The sequence below is a fragment of the Ursus arctos genome, unplaced genomic scaffold, assembly GCF_023065955.2.
Source record: "Ursus arctos isolate Adak ecotype North America unplaced genomic scaffold, UrsArc2.0 scaffold_30, whole genome shotgun sequence".
Lineage (NCBI taxonomy): Eukaryota > Metazoa > Chordata > Mammalia > Carnivora > Ursidae > Ursus > Ursus arctos.
Window position 1 is genome coordinate 18,576,183 of NW_026622986.1, and position 14,294 is coordinate 18,590,476.

The 14,294-nt window shown below is 36.7% G+C and overlaps 1 protein-coding gene across 1 annotated transcript in view; it reads right to left on the reverse strand.

The window, feature by feature from the left end:
* PLXDC2 (plexin domain containing 2) overlaps window positions 1–14,294 on the reverse strand; it is a 432,671-nt gene that overhangs the window by 45,462 nt on the left and 372,915 nt on the right. The window lies entirely within an intron of this gene.

Sequence of the window (14,294 nt, forward strand, 5' to 3'; positions counted from 1 at the left end):
GGAAAAAGAAATTAAATGTCTAAAGTAATAATTATCCAACCCAAAGTCGGTCAACCAAATAAAGCTAATCTCTAAAGTCTTTTCTTGTTCTAAAATTCTGCAATCTTTGATGACTACTCAGGTATTTAAAGATCTTAAATTCTGTGCAGCAGGTAACCATGTTTATATGCATACTACGATTGGTATTTTTGAACCATTACAAAATTACTTAATATTCATAAAAGTTCTACAGCAATGATTCCTAATCTTCTTACTAAGTTGTGTCTTTGTTTTAAACATTATTTTTGTCTATTGAATCTCATTTAAAAAGCACTGATTTATTTCTCTTATTTTAGATTTTTGCTAATAAAAAGCAAACATGACTGCCTCTCAGAATGTGTGGTCAATGTGAAATAACAGAATTTCAGATAAAACAAAGAAACACGACTGCCCAGTTCTTCCTGCCTATCCTTTAAATTTTTGTTGCTATTGTTTGTTTATTCTCTGCTTGAGACCCATAGCTGATGTTTGTTAATTCTTCTCCAAATCTAATAAAGCTCAATGTCCTAAAGCTTTCCCTTACATAACTAAAATTCACTGTTGAAAGGATATACAACTTAAACAATAATTCATTATATAAAAATTCACTTATAGAGACGATTCTGGGAAGAAGGAGGAGAGTGAAGTATCAGGAATCTGTCTCCCGATGCAGACAACAACTGCACTGGCAGAGTGTGTCTGACAACTATCCTGGCACTCTGGACTCTATCAAAGGCTTGCAACTTTCAAGAGAAAGGCTTGGACTGTAAATTGTGGTTAATTTCAGTCAATTTCAGCTCTTAGCACAGTAGTGGCTACCCATCCGCCACTGCTCAGTCATGTGGCAGACAGCTGTACATTGTTCCTGAAGTAGCCTGCAGGAGCCAGGGTAGGCAAAAATACCCCATCCTCCAAAGATCAGGGATCTGAGTTCTGACTACTGACTGGTGCTTCTCATCACAGAGGCACAACGATGCTGCCTTCCTCCGTTGTTGCAAGCTCTTCCCCCTTTGGCTGAAGTAACTTCCAAGGGATTTAAAGAGCTGGGCTCTTTTCACCCACCCTCACTTCATTTTTCTCTTTTTCCCACTTTTGGGAGCTAGACGGTAAAGACTAGGACATTCAAAAACAACTGCATGTATGGGGGAAAATTAGACAGTGAGTGCACATGCCCAGAAAAGTGCACAGGCTCAGAAAAGATTTGAAAAGACATTAAGATTACACCTCAGGGTGATCCTCAGCATAGAGACAGTCTGCAACAACGACAACAAACAACACAATCAACAATAAACAAAAATAATATCAAAAAGCAGCAAGCCCTGGGGAAGGGCAGGGGCAGAATCTGATTTCCAGAGTTACCACATTATTAGATTCAAATGTCCAGTTTTTCACAAAAATTCACAAAATATGCAAAGAAACAGGAACGTATGGCTCATTCAAAGGAAAAAAAATCAACAGAAACTGTTCCTGAAAAAGAACCAATGACAGTACAATAGGCAGTGTTTAAAACAATTGTCTTGAAGATGCTCAAAGAACCAAAAGAAGATGGGGAGAGAGTCAAGAAAACAATGTGTGAACAAAATGGAAATATCAATACAGAGATAGAAAACCTAAAAAGAAAGCAAAAAGAAATTCTGGGGCTGAAAAATACAGTAACAGAAATGAAAAATTCACTAGAGGGATTCAAAGGCAGATTTGAGCAGGCAGAACGCAGAACCAGTGGACTTGGAAGTCAGGACAGTGGAAATCATTGACTTTGAGGAGAAAGAGAAAGGAGCCAAGGGGCCAACAAGCAGATCAACAGGCACATTGCAGGAGTCCCAGAAGGAGGGACAGAGAGAGGGGAAGAGAGAATATTTTAAAGAATAATGGATGAAAATTTCCCAGATTTGATGAAAGACATGAATATAAACATCCAAGAAGTTCAAGGAACTCCAATAAAATGAACACAAAAAGACCCACACCAAGATGCATTATAATCCAACTTTTGAAAGACAAAGTCAAAGGGAGAATCCCTAAGATAACAAAAAAGAAAATAGCTATAATACAGACAAAAGGCAAGGAATATTTATTCATTCATTCATTCATTTGAGAGAGAACAAGAGAGTGGGTAGGGGGGAAGGGAGAGAGAGAATCTCAAGCAGACTCCACAATGAGTGGGGAGCCTAATATGGGGCTTAATCTCTCCACCCTGAGAGATCTGACTTGAGCCAAAATCAAGAGTTGGACATTTAACTGACTGAGCCACCCAGGTGCTCATTTGTTTGTTTGTTTGAGAGAGAAAGTAAAAGTCAAGGGATTTAAACATTCCCTACAAAATAATCAACTAAACATGCAAGACGGTAATGCTGAAAACAGGCCAAAAAAAGTCACATAGAAAACAAATAGCAAAAATGATGGAAGTAAGCCCCTCCTTATCAGTAATTATTTTACATTTAAGTGGATTAAAGTCTCCAATCAAAAGACACAGATTGTCAGAAAGAATAAAAACACATGATCCAACTATATGTTGTCTGTACAATACTGACTTCAGATCCAAAGACTCGGATACATTGAAAGTGAAAGTATGAAAAAAGATGTTCCATACAAATAATAACTAAAAGACAGCAGAGGTAACTATACTAATATCAGACTAAATAGCTTTTCAATCCAAAAGATTATGAGACAAAGAAGGACACCATGTATTAATAAAAGGTTTCAATACAGTAAGAAGATAGAACAATTACAAACATTTATGTAGCTAATGACAAACCATCAAAAATGTAAAGCAAAAACTGACAGAATTGAAGGGACAAACAGATGTTTCTGTAATAATAGTTGGAAAGTTCAACGTCCCACTTTCAATATTGGAAAGAACAACCAGACAGAAGATAAGTAAAGAAAGCAGACTTACCGCAATAAACCAACTAGATTGAATAGACATATACAGAACATTCTACCCAATGACAACATACATATTCTTTTCCAGTGTGCATGGAAGACCTTTTAGGATAGACCCGATCTGTTAGGACACAAACGAAGTCTCAACAGGTTTAAAAAATAGATATCGTACAAAGAAGTTTCTCCATCCACAGTGGGATGGAGTTAAGAAATCAGTAACAGAAATAAAACTGGAAATTCACAAATTTGTGAATTTTGTGGAAATTAAGCAACACACTCTTGACCAACCAATGTATCATCATGAAATCACGGGGAAATTAGAAAATAGATATGAATGAAAACAAAAACACGAAAACCAAAACTTAGGGGCTGCAGCAAAAGCAGGGCTAAGGAGGGAATTTACAGCCTTTAATGCTTATGTGAAGGACAAGAAATATCTCGAATCAACAACCTAACTTTACAAGTTAAGGAACTAGAAGGAAAAGAGCAAACTAAACCTGAAGTTAGCAGAAGGAAGAAAATAATCAAGATGAGAGCAGAGATAAGCAAAATAAAGAATAAAAAAAATAATAGAGAAAATTAATGAAAATTGGTTCTTTGAAAAAAATCAACAAAATTGGAAAGGGAACTCACACACTAGCAGTCTGGCCTCAGAGTCTGCACCCTGAGCCTACTTCATGTTATCAATTCTGGCAAAGAATTCTAAAAAATCCTTGGTAATTTCAAATGAAGAAAAATTAACTTAAATATGGTTAAAGGATTAACATTGTGCCTTCAAGAGGGCAGGGGCTGCGTCTGACTTGTCTCTTCTCTGGGACTAGGTCAGTGTCTGCCAACATATGCACTGAAAATCCATGTTTGTCAGAACGGAAGGAGGGAGAGAGGAGGAAGGAAAAAGAACAATAGAGCTGTTGAAAATGTGTTACAGCTCTTGGAATGACCACTTCTCCAATAAAAATCAATAAGGTTATAATACATTACTTTATCTGGTCTTCAGTTAGCTTATCTCTGCAATGGAGTCAGTAACAGTAACTACCCCATAGGAGTGCTTGAGAATTAACCATAGGACATATATAAAATGCATACCAGGAGAGTACCTAGTATACGATAAGCACTTAATTAATGTACCCATTGCATTCTTATTACTTCTAATATGAGGTAGGTTGAGGCATATGATGGTGTCGTAAATCAAAAGACACAGATTGTCAGAAAGAATAAAAACACATGATCCAACTATATGTTGTCTGTACAATACTGACTTCAGATCCAAAGACTCGGATACATTGAAAGTGAAATGGTGTCGTAAATCAACCCTTAACATTTGTTACTTTTAAAGTTTGGCTTTATTCTTAAGTATGCTAGTATCATTGTACTTTGTGCACTTGGCTTTTTTCTTAAGAGTATGATACATGACTGTCATGGGAAAACGGGATTAATTTAAAATGCTGCTTTGGAGAATATGCGGCAAAAAATATCTAACTTGGGTCAAGAGGGGAAGCCTTGAATTTTTCTTCAGATCCCATGTGTAATTCCATCCATCTATCCTTCCATCCCTCTCCCCATCTATCCATCCCTTCCGCCCTCAGATCCAACCGTCCGAACAGCATCTGGTTCTACCTCTGGGATTAGTAGTCTTTTGTAAGCAGCATGCCAAGATTCAGCCTCACTTCGTGTATGTGTGTGTGCAAAATAGGCAATGGAAGAACAGGAAGGCACTTGTGAGGGAGCCTCAGGCTGCCACTTCCCAAGTGAGCCAGAACCCGCTGGGGAGACAGCAGGCAAAAGACAGCCCTTCCCAGGGAGAAATGAGAGAGCCAGAGACGTGTTTTATTCAGTATGAGCTCTGGTCAGTAAAATCATTGCTGACTTGTAGGACGTAAATTGACAATCTCTAGAACATAAAATCATAACCGGATTTATACCTTGAAACCTCACGCACTGCCTTCATTGAGGCATAAATGTTTACTTTCTCACTTATTACTTATTTATATTCTCGATAATGGCTTAGTTATATGATCTCCTTTCTAAAACACTCCTTTGCAGTGCTGGTGTGGATGTTAAGACACCGTTTCATGTCTAATGGAGTCTGTACAGAGTCTAGTTTGTCGCTAGCCAAATAAATATTTTACGACATTTCTGGATGATGATTTGAACAAAATAAACAATTTTCATAGACTCTCAAAATATTACTAACCAGGAGACAAAATAAATATTGAGGGATCTACGCTGTGTTGTAATTAGGGCAAACCATTTAAAGAGAAACACAACAAATTCAATTCCAAAATATTACAGAGGCATCCTTGTGTCCCAAGTGAGTGTTATTTCCAAATGCTTCAGAGCGGTCATCTGAATGGAGTGGCTGAAATTGCACAAATATTTCTGGAGAACCTATTTTTCCATTTTCGTATTACTTAAGCAAGTTTTCTGCAACTCTACCCTAGCTGTTTTCTTTACTAACAAGTATTATGATGGCATATTAAAAGGTTGTTGAATCTGAAGATGAAGTGATCACTCTATTGATAGGCTTTGAAAGAATTTTAAATTCTTTCACTATTTGTTTCCAGTTTGGTATCATTGCCCCATTAAACGGTACAGGGTTTGCACACTCATGGGCACCTACAAACAGAATTCAGGAGATCATCTGTGTTAAAAATCATGACCACCTCAAACACAAAATTGAAATTTAAAAAGTGTAAGCAAGTGTTAGTAACTTCTATCACTGAAATTTAGTTCATTCACCTCGAGGGTGGATGGCTCAGATTGATTTCAATCCTTCGGAAAAGACAGTAAACAAAGATGTCAATTTTGGAAATATTCATTCTTGTGGTTTACCTGATTGTTCTTGGAAACTGGCATAAAGAATTGGGTCAGAGAAAACTTTGAGCCTATTTCAGGTACAAACTTAAGCTCATGAGAGTCCATGAGGAGCTGGGGGAGATATTCCTAAAGGTCATGAGTAATCTAGTTCGAAGACCCAAACTCTTATTCTAGTCTTAGAAATATCTTATGCTCTTTCATTCATGTCCAAAAGTGAACAAAAGCCAAACAGCTATCCTCATACACAGACAGTATTGTGCACAAGAGAATTCAAATCTTTAGCTTTTTCAGCCTTACATTGTGTATCCAAATAAGAATTAATGATAAAGGATAGTAAGATATCATAAAACGAAGCCTCAAAGCCCAAAAAGGAAGTACATAGATACATGTGAAAAGCCTATCAAATCAAGGCCGTTGTTTTGTTACTCTGTTGAAGACATAGTTTAAACCATAAATGAAACACAAAAAATCAAGAGTATCAAAGACAATATACTCTCATCTGATCCACTGAATGACCCACGAGTTCCTAGCTTCTTAGTACGTTATAAAATGCAGATCAATATTTAGACATAGAAAAGGCTATGAGAATTGTCAAATTTATCTAAGCAATCTGCTATTTGGGTAAGCTTTAGATAGTAAAGACAACAGATTTTTAAAGCGCATTTTAAATACATATTAAAAATATTCAAGACCTCATGCAAATGTGCTTCATTTGCTGCACTCCAAGAAAAGTTTATGACCTTTTGATAAGAGGAAAGATGAAAGAAAGAAGTAAATAGAAGAAAGAAGGTAAGAGGAAAGAAGGAAAAAAAATCTGACAGGTTTTTCTTCAAAGTGTCGTGTCTGATTTTAAACTCCACCTCTCCTTGCTCCTTCTAGGACTGATATTTTTCTCAGGATTTACATCAGAATATCAGGTGGCACTGATATTTGGTATTTAGAAGTACAGTTCTTCCATATGTGAAAAGATTTTAATACATTGCTAAAATGATCTGTATCCACTATTAAATCTTGCCAGTAATTAAAGTCCAGAAATAAAGTAAAACTAAAATAGAAATACTCCTTGTCTGAAATTTTATTCACTTTAGAACTAACTCTTCTCTTGGCTTTCAAATGAAGCACTGCAGCCCATAAATACCACAAAGCATTAATATCCTTTGGGGGACCAAGAGGCTCATGGGTTGGACAGAGTCTTGCACAGATCTGTGCAAAATTCATAAATCTTACACACGTGATGTCAAACTGTTCTTTTTTAGAGCTTCAGAATGAAGTAAAACTACGAGTGCTTACAATGTTAGTGTTCCATTCTTGATTAAAAACACACACAGACACACGACTTTCCCTGCGGAATATTATCTAACCCATTTATAACCTAGAGCATGTAATGGAAGAAAATCAAGTGATAAAATTTTTAGTTAAATTGACCTTCCTTTGCAAGTTTCCCTTGTAACTGATCTCATCTTGTAGCTCATCTATTTTTTCCTCTTAGCGCTTTTAGATTTCTACATCCACGATCATGACCTTGACTTCATTCAGAGTTTCTTCTTTTGTTTCCATTTTTCTGCTGCCTGCCAATCTGTCAATATTATTCAGGTATTAAGGGTCCCTTGGAACTATTATACGAGCTGTAGCTAATCCACAATGTGTGTCACTGTGACAATACATTCATAATTCACATTATGACATCTCCATAGGAAGGATTTGGGTAAGTACTGTGAAAAGATATTAAAATGGGTGCACAAAACCCTGCTAAGTGCATTAGGTATGGTGAGAACAATATCTGGCAGGGACAGCTGGCCCAGCTTCTCTTTTGCAGCCTGGGCGACGACAGGGCAGCTGTGAAATTTTGTTCAGGGAAACATATAAAACATTCTGGGCTAAAAGAGCTTAGGGAGGACAATCCTTTCTTAACAATAATCCGTTACCTTTTATCTTAGAAAAATGATGCTAAATAAAATTTCCGTGAAATCATATTTTAAAAAAATGCTTGATTCCATCAAAATGAGGGATTTTGGATAGCAGGCATCACCCAGCCCCTTCTAGCTTCATTATGTGATTGGTGCTTTAGTGGAGGCCTATGCGTGAGCAACTAGAAAGGGGATTTACAGTGTTTACGAATGCCATAAGACCCAAAGTCAATCTTTGAAATAATCCATTATCATTTTTCACTTCTTCTGTGTAGGTACTCCTTTTTTAAAAAAAGATTTATTTATTCGAGAGAGACAGAGTGGGAGGGAGAGATGGAGAGTAGGGTGAGGGGAAGAGGGGGGAGAGAGAGAATCTTAAGCAGATCCCCCACTGAGTGTGGAGCCTGATGTGGGGCTCGATCTCATAAACCTGAGGCAAAATCAAGAGTTGGATGCCTAACCCACTGAGTCACGTAGGTGCCGCATATATGCACTACTTTTTAAAAATAGTCTACATATGCATCTAACATTTTCAGCAATCAAGATCTTTATAATAAAGACCTAACTTTTAAACTTTTCTTAAATACCGGTTTTCCATACAAAGTTGTCTTTGTATACAGTTGTCTCCTCCACGTAAAAATATATTTAAAATTTATTTTTGAAAAATAAAATGTGTCTGTTCTTCTACAAAATAATCCAAAGAAAAGGGGTCTTAGCACCTAAATTGCCCATCCAAATATTAAACTAAAGAGTTTCACAGAAATAGTTTCTCTTTTAATTTCATGCCAAGCCCTTGCAAGGATTAAGAAAGTAGGGTTTTAAAATACAGAAAAAATGTAGAGTTTTCTTAATGAATATATTCGCAGTGAATACGAAATACCAAAAATAAGGCTGACGAAAGTACTTTTAAGATTGGGGGGTACAGAACAGAGTGACTCCTCATACCATAATTCCACCCATTCCAGAATGAAGTCACTTACGTTGACAGGTCATTTATACACAAAGCTATGAGTATCATAATGAAGGTTTAATTCCCTACCAAATCCACCAGGTTTTCTCAACATTGAGGAAGAACCCTCTTCACCTTGCTCCTATCAGTGGGGAAAGGCAAATGTGTGTCCAAACCACTTAGCTAATATAAACCTTTAGTATTTTCACTCCTCTTAATCACAGCTGCACTGTCAGGTCAATACCAGGCCTTCCTGAAATTATTCAAGGAAATTGGATCCATTCTTTCACTGAAGCTGAAGTTCATGAACCCAAGGGCATCTTTCATAAATAGTTTTTCCAGTGGAGAGATCAAACTCTATCTCACACTGTATACCCACCATTAGGAAAACAGGCCAATAAGGCCCTTTAAATGTCTATCCCCAGACCACAGCAGGATCTGGGCTATGGGACATGCAAGATAGAAACTGCAGCCATTATTTGAAGAACAAAGAGCCCAGTGGCTGAGGTGCAGTAACTATCTAAATAAAATCAACCTGGCAGTGATTATCCATAAGCAACTTCTTTTGAAAAGTGCTGAATATTAAATCAATGTTATTAATTCAATCCCAAATTCTTTGACATCTGAGTTTATGCTCATATTAATGAAAACCTTTGGGTTTCCTGAGAAAGTTGCTAAAGATATCATTTTGGCCTGTGTGTGTGCCTTAGAATTAAAACCTTAGTCCTTCGCGTTCTTAACAACCATATGACCCTTTATTATTCGTTGTGGTTTGATATATACAGTCCTCTGGGAGGGTAAATGGGCAAGACTACATGTATGTGCTATGCATTGTACAGAGACGGAATCAGAAACTGGAAAAAAAATTGGTTGGGTCTGGAATTTCATTTTAATTTGTGTTACCAGATCTAATAAAAAGTACCCATGTGTCAAAGATAGAGAGAAAAAATTAAAACCATTGAGAGCCAGTTTTGCAGAATATTTATATTTCACTGCTTCACATCGTTATGGACAAAACTGAGTTCAGATAATACGCCTAGCAGGGACAGAATCAGGTAACATGCTTGAGAAGACAGAAATTGTGTTTATCGTAATTGCCTGCCCCCAAGGAATATCAAGTTTCCTGAAATACTAAGTTCCATGTGTCGAATGTGGGATAGAACATGGTCAGTCTGGGAGGGGAGCACTAGTCTCATCCTAATCTCTTCCACCAAATAAGCCTTGTAAAATGGCCTGACAAAGTGGAATGTGGTGCTCCCATGAGTTTTACAGTTGCAAAGACTTTGGTCTCAAAGTGTTGGGAGTACAGGAGCCACCTCGCTCATTCTGACATTGATGTAGCAGTTGACGCTGCTTCTGTTTGCTGAGATGCTGGATAGCTCCAACAGGGGGAGAATGGCAGACAAATGGCTACATGGCTTACTACAACATTTGGAGCAATCCTCCCTGCAGGACAGGATGGCATTGGGAAGCACAGCACATGCTCTGACACCAGATCATCGGTGGTAAAGCCCAGCTGCATTCCTTACCAACCACGTGACAGATTATGTAAATCCCAGGGCTTCCACTGCCTCAGGTGTAAAATGAGATGACAATAGTACTTTCTTCATAGGGTGCAGTAAGTATCAAATGAGATAACATACAAAACCCTTAGAAAGGTGCCTGGTATACAGAAACAGCCCAATCATTGCCAGATAATTTTATCATTATTAGCAACTACATGGGAAGGTTCTAAGAATAATTTCAAGCAAAAGATGAATCACATAATCAGAAGTGCTAAATTTACGTCTACTAATTTGAGAAGCTGGTTTGCTAAGGATATGCCTTTTCCCTTTCTTTTGTTGAGAATTTCAAGAGGCTTGGAAGAATTTATTCATGAGATTTTTTTCAAAACACTGTATCTAGTCTATGAGAAACACATTAAAATTTCTCTCTTTTCTTTTAAAGGAGATAAAACTTGCAGCCTCGAAAAGCACAGATCTTAAGTGTACAATATAACACATTTTAATAATTTCCATGTTCCCAGAAAGTTCCCTTTTCCCCTTTCCAGTCAATTCTAACCACACCCCACCCCACCCCACGATGGGCAACCACTAAGCTGATTTCTATTATAGTAGATTAGTTTCGCATGTATTGAATTTCATACAAATTGAATCATACTGTCTGTACTCTGTAGTGCCTGGCTCTTTTTTGCCTAACATGATGTTTTTAAGATGTATTTGTGTCATTGCATGTATCACTGGTTTGTTCTTTATTTGTGCTGAATAGTAGTCCACTATATGAATATACTCAACTTGTTTATTTTTCTATTGCCAAACATCTGGACTGTTTTCAGTTATTGGCAATGATGAACAAAGTTGCTACAAACATTCTTGTGAATATTTTTGCGGATATGTTTTCTCTTGGATAAATATATAGGATTGGAATTTCTGGGTCAAAGGAAGATATACATTTAGCTTTATAGAACTGTCACTTTTCCAAAGGGATTGTACTATTCCACAGTCTGATTAGCAATGTAAAAGACTTCTGGTACACCATATCCTCATTAGTATGAATTTTTTTTTTTTTTTTTTTTTTTTTTTTTTTTTTTAGTTTTAGACATTGTTGCGGGTGTAAAATGGTACTTCATTGAGGCTCTTGCTTTTTTAAAGTCAGTCTGATAATCTATGCTTTTAATTGGAGTGCTTATTCTCTTTATACTTAGTATGATTATCGGTAGAGCTGGATTTGATTATTTTTTCTATTTTTCTTCTTTGTGTCCATACACTACGTGATCCATTTTTCCTCCTCTCTTTTCTTCAGCCTAAACAAATATTTCTTAGAATTCTATTTAAATTTAGCTCTACATTTTTTATATTTTTTCTTTAGTGATTGTTGAACCTAATGTTAACGTGTGTTAAAGTCACTTGTGGTTGAAATTTTACCAAAAAAGTTGCTAATTCATTATTGTAACTGAAATAATAACATTTGGTCACAGAAACTTAGAGCACTATTATAAGTCAATGTTAAATAAGGACCCCTGTCCTTACTACCCAAGATACATTTAAAATCTTGCATAGTATTACTTGAGCATGCAGAATAAAACTAAGGTGAAAATTAGTCTTAGTGGAATAGCAAGTCATTGAAAACCTACTTGTTGAAAAAGATTAAACTAAATTTACCACCTAATGGATTAAACTACTTTCTTTAATCATTATGTCTTTTTAAAAATAGCATATCTTTCTCTCCCTTTTCCTTCCCTTCTCCCTCCCTCCCTTCTTTTCCCTTCCTTCTTCAACTAGATCAGCATATTACATGAGAAATAAGCATCAACAATAGAAGCACACATGAAAAAATTTAGTATTTAAGTAACAAAACCTTAAGAATGGTTGCCAAGGTTAGTGGGCTCCAAATACACATTGACATGCCCTTTACACATTAATAGGAGGCCTCTTGTTCCATTCCCCTTGGAAATGTTTTATGGGTTCTCTCAATTACTAGACACCATACTCTAACCTCTCACACTTACTCTCCCCATATTACTTCGTCTCCTACTACACTGAGAAAGCAAGAAACTCAGATGAAATTCCCTCAACTTCTTCCTCCCACTTATCTCCTCCCATTCACGCTGACTCACCCATCCCTACCTGCAGATATGTGAAAACACTCTTAGTCATCTTTTAATTCCTTTCTCTATGTCTTCTTTGTACTCAACATCTATAACATGTAAATATGCTCCTAAAATAAAGCGACATCATTAACAACAGAAATCATTACTTTCTTTTTCACTGAACTTCTTGAAAAAGTAGCCTGTCCCTGTTGACTTCAATTTCCTTTTTGCCCATGGACTTCTCAAATTCTATCTGGGGATTGTGTTACTGTGGATTGTAGAACTGTCCAACAAATGCTAACATATTACCTAAACTAATGGTCACTTTTCTGTTCTTTTCTTCCTTTCTTCCTCTTCCTTCCTTCCTTCCTTCCTTCCTTCCTTCCTTCCTTCCTTCCACTTGGCCTGTCCATAGCATTGACATTGTTCCCTACTTCCCCCTTGAAATGTTCTTCTCTTTGGTTTCTGTGATAGCAAACTCTACTGGTTTTCTTGCTATCTCTTTAACTCTCTTTGCAGTTTTCTAAACAACAGTTTGTGTTCTCCGTTTAGTTCTGTGCTCTTCTCATTTTTATACTATCCTCTGTAATCTCATTCACTCTCGTAACTTCAACTGTCATTTCTATGCTGCTGATGCCTAAATTTATATCTTTTCCTTGTATTTCTCAAGTGAATTTCAGATTTGCATAGAAGAGTGCCCGCTGGACATCTTCATTTGGATGGTCCACAGATACTTCAAAGTCAATAAGCTCAAATTAAATTCACTGCCTCCCCCAAAACCTGTCCTCTTCTGGTAATCCCTATTAAACAGAATCATCATCCATACAGATAACTAGGCTCAAGTCCTGGGAGCCATCTTGGTCACTTTCTAACACATAAATCACACATCTAATCAGATATTTGTAACCTTCACTTCATTAGAAAGTGCTTCTCATGTCCAGTTTCTCTTCTTTATTCTTACTGTCAGCCACTACTCTTGCCTCTAACCATTTCTTTTATGGATTACTAGTATGATCTCCTAAGTAGTTTTCCTGGCCTCAGGCTTACTCCTTTCCCCTTAGTTCCCCCAAATCCCTCAAGAATGACCTACGAAACATGTAAAACTTTTCATAGCACTCCCCTGTCTAAATGATGTCAATGGCTCCCAATGTCTTTGGATAAAGTCAGTAAACTTCCTTGCCTGGCATAAAAGGCTATGAGTGCTGAAGCCCCTACTTCTCTCTCAACCTCACCATCCATAACCACCTGTGTACATCTTTACCCTAGCCATAAAATGTGGTAACTCTTTAGTTATCCAAATAGATCGTGATGTCTCATGCTCCTGAACATCTGTCTTTGCTGGTCCCTCCACTGAAATGACATTCTTCTATTCCTTTTCTACACAAATCCTAAGTATACTTCAAAACTTGGATCAAGCATCTCTTCTAAGAATCTTTCTCATTATTTCAGTTTTGTTTAGATCACTTTTCTCTGCCTTCATAGTTTTTTTTTTTCCTGAGACTATCACTGTACTTTTCATACCACATTTAATTATTAGTTAATTTCTTTATGTCATTCCACTAGTATACTTGCTTCTTTATGGTGGGTACTAGCTCTTGTTGACCTTATCCATCATTTACCAATGGGTCAGGCATATACTAGTATAAGAAATGCTTCCTAAATAAATGAAATTAAGTCTAATCAAATCAACATAAAAGTTAATTTTCTAGTGACATATATATTATTTTAACAGCACAAGGCAATTAACTTTGATCAGTAGATATGTCATACTAAAAAAATTCTAATAACTTTACACATGTTTGCCCCAGGAAAGGTAACAAAAAATATTGGGTAACAAAAAACTGCTCCTGAGGCCTCTCATAAATCACAGGTTCCAAAATATAATGGTATATGAGAGTTTATTTCTTCTAACAGGTGATTCCCAAGGCTAGGTGTCTGACAAAAAGAGGGCACACAGAATATTATATAGGAGATGAGCACAGAAAAAAAGGAAGGTATCGATCAGAGAAAGATATGTAGTAAAACATTTTGCCAATGGCAAATGGAAAGTGTATCTGGAGGTACGTCTTGGAAGTCATGTAAGTGTGTGTTTTCTGAGAGGTTCTGCAATATCATTTTGTTCCATGTCTTATCA